This window comes from Amblyomma americanum, chromosome 4 (genome assembly GCF_052857255.1).
Source record: "Amblyomma americanum isolate KBUSLIRL-KWMA chromosome 4, ASM5285725v1, whole genome shotgun sequence".
NCBI classification, from domain to species: Eukaryota; Metazoa; Arthropoda; class Arachnida; order Ixodida; family Ixodidae; genus Amblyomma; species Amblyomma americanum.
The window spans coordinates 218,354,999-218,360,998 of record NC_135500.1 but is presented as its reverse complement, the minus strand read 5'-3'; the positions used below and the strand labels follow the sequence as shown (position 1 = coordinate 218,360,998).

At 50.1% G+C, this 6,000-nt stretch overlaps 1 pseudogene; it reads right to left on the bottom strand.

Moving 5' to 3' along the window:
• Positions 1 to 1,134: 1,134 nt before the first annotated feature.
• On the bottom strand, positions 1,135 to 3,760 carry LOC144127600 (very long chain fatty acid elongase AAEL008004 pseudogene; annotated as a pseudogene).
• Between the last annotated feature and the right edge of the window lie 2,240 nt (positions 3,761 to 6,000).

Genomic DNA, 6,000 nt, shown 5'->3' with positions numbered 1-6,000 from the left:
CCGCTGTCGAGGAGCCGTCAACGCTTTCGCATTCTTCCAGTGCGGGTAGCCGCAGTGGTCTATAATTTTTGAATATAGGGTCAAATACGTAATGGGGTTCATCAGGAATATAGCTCTGCTGCCCGGTTGATCAGCTAGGCTGCGCGCGGATTTGTGCACTTCCGAGGAAGAAGGAGCGCAACAGACATTTGAGGACGTAGAAAAGACGGCAAATCCTTATTCATCACGCGGCTTATCCCTGAAAGAAGGATGAACCAACCGGGCCAGACCACTACTCCGACTCGGATCTGAAGAGCTAGCAACTGGCTCTGCAGTGCACTTATATTTTCTTAGGCTTTAGTGACCAAAAGGCATTCTGATTATGCCGACAGGTTGTCATGAATATTCCTTTTCTGGACAAACCTATTTCTTGCTTACTGTACAGCAGGAACTGCGGTAAGCGTCCTCCTCACGTTCCCAATCTTAGACTGGCTGCCTCTCTCTACCGCTGCACTGCAGTTATGCACAAAAGAAGTGAGCAACCCAGCACATAAACTGGCGGTGACGCAAAAAAAGACTCTCCCGCCAAAATTCATCCCCGGATGTGCTGTAGTCCGTGGCGGCTGCTCCGGCGTAACCAAATAAGGAGACGCCGAAGCCATTGCGTGACGTTGAGCCAGCGTGCGTAGGTGTGGCCAAATTTGTAAACAGAAAGCAGTGAGACGAACGAGTGTTGCTCGTAAGATTTGCTTGCTTGTGCGTTTTGCTTGCGTGTGTTGCTTTTAGTACTGCTGGCTTGCTCGTGTGTTGGTTCGAGTGTTGCTGGCTTGCTTGTGTGTTGCGCGCGTGCGCGTGTATGTGTGTGCGTGCGTGCGTGTGCGCGCGCGGTGTGTGTGTATGTGTGCGTCTGGGTGTGTGCGTGCGTGTGTGTGAGTGCGTGTGGGTGCGTGTGTGTTTGTGTGCGTGTGTGTGCACGCGCGCGCTCAATCAAGCTCAGTGCAAGAGGCATGGCATCAGTTCCCCAAGGGTGAGATATTATTCTTCGCAGCACAAGAAAACATTGGCTGCGACTGAGAGAATGGTGAATAAAATCCTTTAATTCTTAAGAACAGAGAAAAGTTGCAAACTGAGAAACGATGACAAAACCTCTTGTCCTATAGTCCAGGACGGTAAGCTGCGAGATTATTGCAGCAAACGATACACAAACCAGCCGAAGTAATGATAGCAGGAAAAGCGACACGTACAGCGGTAAGTTAATTAGCGACCAGCACAGTTGCAGCCATGGCCTGCGAAAGAAACACAGGTGCAACATTCGACCATGCGTACTATAAATACTGCGATTAGGAAAACGATTTAAACTATGTATTTACCAGATTGAAAAAAGCAGCAAAACATCAAGCTCACGTGCACTATGAAAAAGAAGAATCAATAGTAAAAGTCGACAACACTCAAAAACATATATAACAAGCATTCTATTTCTGAGAACTAAGCTGAAAATACAAAACTCTGTGCCCTAAATGGTTATCTCGCAGTATAAATGCAAAAAGTGCTGCATGAGCTTCGAGGAGGGCGAGCCGCTTCTTAACGAAGAGATGGTCCCACAGGAAGCATATGCTAGCATGTGTACCTTGGAGTGCAGCACGCTCCCTGCCTCCGACTTGCGCACTGAGTAACGTAACCACTGAGGCCACGCTTATGGCTGTACGAGGGAGTACAAGCGACGAGTGGTCAGAAAAGCAAAGTGGGGAGTATTATTACTCGTCGTGGAATTATGCAAAGGAAAATCAATGCACTTCACATCGCAAGAAATAGCTAGACAAAACAACGTGCAGTATGAGCTGTAACTCGCTTGGTGTTCACTGACGAGATTGTCAAACAGTCCTTGCGGTGGCAAGGGGGCTGTTGACTCAACTGTTCCAAAGGGGGGATGCAAGCTTCAAAGGAACTGCAAAATGCTTAATGAGCTGGGAATCACAATCATAGAGTCAGTAGCCTACCAGTGAATGCCAACAGTGTTTTATTACTGGTCGTCACATGGTCGTCTCAGCGATCTGAACTAGGCTTTTTTTCTCAAGCTCCTAAAGAATTTCTGCACTGTACTAATAAGTTTACAGGCTTCAATTAGAATGGAGACCTAATTCCCTTGATATTATTTTTAAGGCTATCGTTGTATCGCTAGCAGACGCAGCATTAAAAGCTCTGCAAACTGCGCACAAGCTCTTGACTCGACTTGCAATCAATGGTCGTTCAAGCAGGTTTCCTCGGACGACAGTGCAAACGGCATCACCCAGCGCAACTATTGGAACTAAGGAATATCGACGAAAGAACAGACAACACTGGTTTTTCAAAGCACGAGCACATAATTGCAAGAAATGTTTAAATACCTATATATTACGTAGATTGTTTTATATTAGTTATTATGGGACGCCGATCGAATCTAGTTCTTAATATAAGTGTTTGCAAAAATTAAACAAATTTTGTTAGACTGCGCCTATTGCTGAGGGTTGACCAAGGCCAAAGGTAAGACAATTTCATTTTGTGAGTGGCTGTCGCCATAACGTATGATCTATTTTTGTTGATCACTTTGTTAACGGCGCTCTGAATTGCTCATCATACTGTCCTGGTCGTAAATGTGCAAAGAAAAAAAGGACAAAAAAAGTAAAAAAAGGAAAAAAGCAACTGTGAACCAAGGAACGTCTGGAGGAGGAAAGTACTTCACTGCCTATGAGTCATGCCTGTAAGTATGAATAAATCGTCAAAAATGCATTGCCTTTACAACTCGTAACCCGCACTCGAAGTGGCCTGCGCATTCACTCCTTGCCGAAACAACTGAAGATGGCGCTTGAAACAAACTGGTGTCCCAAATGTTCAACTAGTGCAATCGATGTATGCAGAATCACAAGTGGGAGGATGAGGCGGCGGGCATCGCTCACTGAAGCTTGCTCCTGGCGCTGATCTGTGCCGCAGCCTTCTTCCTGTCGTTGTAGTTCTTCAGGTAGAAGTTCAAGAACATGACGAGGAAGAAGAAACCCTGCGGAATCCCGATGTACACGTGCGCCCTCGGGTAGCCACAGTCGATGAACAGCGGGAACGAGCCGTGCACGATCAAGATGACGAACTGGATCATCTGGAGCTGGGTCAAGTAGCGCTTCCACCACAGGTGCTTCCGAACGGAGGGACCGAGCAGAGACAGGAAATAGTACGTGTACATGACCACGTGCACAAAGCTGTTGAAGATCAGGGTCAAGGCTATGTGGCCGTCTGCCCCGTAGGCGAGGCCGTACCAGCCGTTGAAGACGACCAGGACGTGGTGAACCACGTGGAGGAGCGACACATGCGAGTCCTTCTTGCGCAGCACGAAGAAGATGGTGTCCAGGAAGTCGGCCACCCTCACCCACACGTACCACCAGCAGTGGGCCAGGAAGCTCATGGCAACCGCGTCGCGCGAGTCGAAGTCTACGCCCTGGCACACGAAGCTGTAGCCGCCACCGCCGTACGACAGGGACAGGTAGGCCACCATGAAGTAGCAGTTGAGGATCACCATAGCAGCGTTGTATATCACAATCACGGGCTTGAGGTTCTCGTACGGCTTGCGCCCTTGCATGAAGCGAGGCCCGATGAACTTGACTACATAAACATAGGCACAGAGGAGTCCCACGATGAACTGCTTGTTGGCCACGAGAGGCCAGCCCTCTGTGCGGGGGTCGCGCCGAAAGAGCGTCCCCAACGATTCCAGCGCGACGGCCTCCGACGTTGCTCCTCCGCTGCCCGGGTTCTCCATTGCGCCTTGCAGCCTCCGCGGCACAGTTCTGCTCCGAACTCCCCAACTGGACTATCCGCTGGCCAGGGCGAGCGTGACCTTCGTTTCGTCTGAAGAAGCCCGGTCCCTACCCTCTCTCGCGCCTCTTTTCCTTCCCCTCTCTCCTTCTTTTGTCCGCAGTGCGCAAGGTGGCTGCGGGGAAAGGGTGGAGCTGAGGAGGAGATATGGTATTATACTAAGCTGGGGAGGAGGTTTCGAGGCCCCGCCTGAAGCCGCGCTAACTGCCATTTCTTTAATTTTGAGACAGTGTGCCGCCCTGTCAAAGGCATCAATGAGCTTCAGCAATCAAATGAGGCTCGCGTGAGGAGCGGAGAACAACGCACCGATTGTTTTGTTCTTTTTTTTTTCTTCCTTTGTGCTCGGCGCGGCCACAGATACGGCGCACACGCGTGCCCGAGATTCCGCTTCCAGGGCACTGGCCCGGAGAGGCTGCCGTTCCCCTCCTCTCCGAGCGTCTCTTGATGGTGACGCAGCCGCCGGGAGAAGAAGGCGCCCAAACAGGTACGAGGAAAAGCCGAACCGAAACCTCCGCAGTCGGGCGCGCGGTAACGACCGCTGCCGGCGTGGGTCTCCAGTGACGCAACAGATCGAGGTTAATGGCCGCAGCTTCCGATGGCAGAGCGGCCGGCGCCGAACGGCGGGACCGTTAATCGCGGCGCGAGCTTGTACGTACTACGTACGTTCCAGCCCGCTCTTTTTAAAGTGCGAGAAAGGATATAGACGAACAAAAACAGGGGCTTATCTCAACATTTCGGGTGGGTTCTCGGCACCAAGCACGCCAAGACAGCGTCCCGTGTAGAACCCGTACGTCTAAGCTAATACGTATCTGGTGTGCTAAACATACCGGGGACGTATTAGTGTAGACGTAAGCCGGTTTAGCGGACGCCAACTGCGCACTCACAGTGTCTCGACTAGCCCACCCATGTCACTGCGCGTGCGCTGGCTAATACTCTTCCGGTATGCTAAAAACGTCTATTTAGGCAGACGTGTTTGTGAAAATTTAAGACCAAAGTCTGCGACGTAATGACCGTGTGTAGATTAGTGGAATGCTTCCTTCCGTGCGATTCGAGTTATCGGGCGCCAATCGGATGATTCAAGCAAAAGCCGCGTTGTCAGATTTTGTTATGTGGCTAAAATTGCCGCTTTGTCCCGGTCAATCTGATGCCCAGTCCTGCTGGCGTGCTTGGCAAGTGCACTTGTTTCAATATCCTTGTTTCTAACGCCTAGCTGGTGCTTCGCGCTCCTTGGGCCGTCGTAGATGCTATTGGAATCAAACCTCCGCACCCATCGTGGAGGAGGAGTGCCTGTGCTAAACGCAACGATCAGGATAAACCGCGATTTACATTTGCAGATATTATAATTTTTGTCATTAAAGGGGCACTATAGAGGAACCACGGGAATGGATGAAAGGCACTCCACGCGTTGGTTGACTCCTCCTACCTTCGGCGTTGTGTTCAAAAAAAGGCGGGAGCCGGGACGTTTATTCCAATTTAAGTTAGGGAAATCGGCCGCACTGGGCAATACTTTGAAGTTTCTAAGAATGCTCGGAACATGTAGATAGAGTTCCCGCGGTAAAAATACGAGTTCAGATTCCTCTCTAGTGCAGCTTTAATTCTTTCTGCCTCGACTTATTTTTTTCCGCTCAAGCTAGTTCATCTTTTCCAATTTTATCTTTTTCTTTTATGCTCGTTTCTGCGCTCGCCTTTTGCCCAACTATTTCCATTTTCTCACGTTACGAAGGTTTCTTGAGGCTGCCTTATAATTTTATTTTCTACCCAAACTTATACTCCGTTTAACGCATCAGATGCAATGCTACCGCATGAAAAAATAAAAGCAGGCGTGTTACTCCGCGCTTGTCTTGTAGCCGGGTAGTCTACGTCACGAGAAAGCGACAGCGTGTCGTCAGCAACAAAAGGCATTTAATCAAGGTCATGGCAAATGTACCGTGCAATAAGCCTGCAGGCAAAGCATTTGCTGCTCGTCGGTCACCAATGTGAATGCACTGCTCTTTGGCGCCAGATGTAGGCAGCGAAAACAAGTGGGGTATGAAACATATTATTCGCAAGTTTCGCGCGCGGTGCCGCATCCAAGCGGCCGCGACACCGACCTCCAGAAGCACCAGAGAGATGATGCCGGCCGAAGGCGTCCGGCTTGGGCTGACGTCTTCCGCCCAATTCCTCTACTGAGATTTCTGTTGCGCA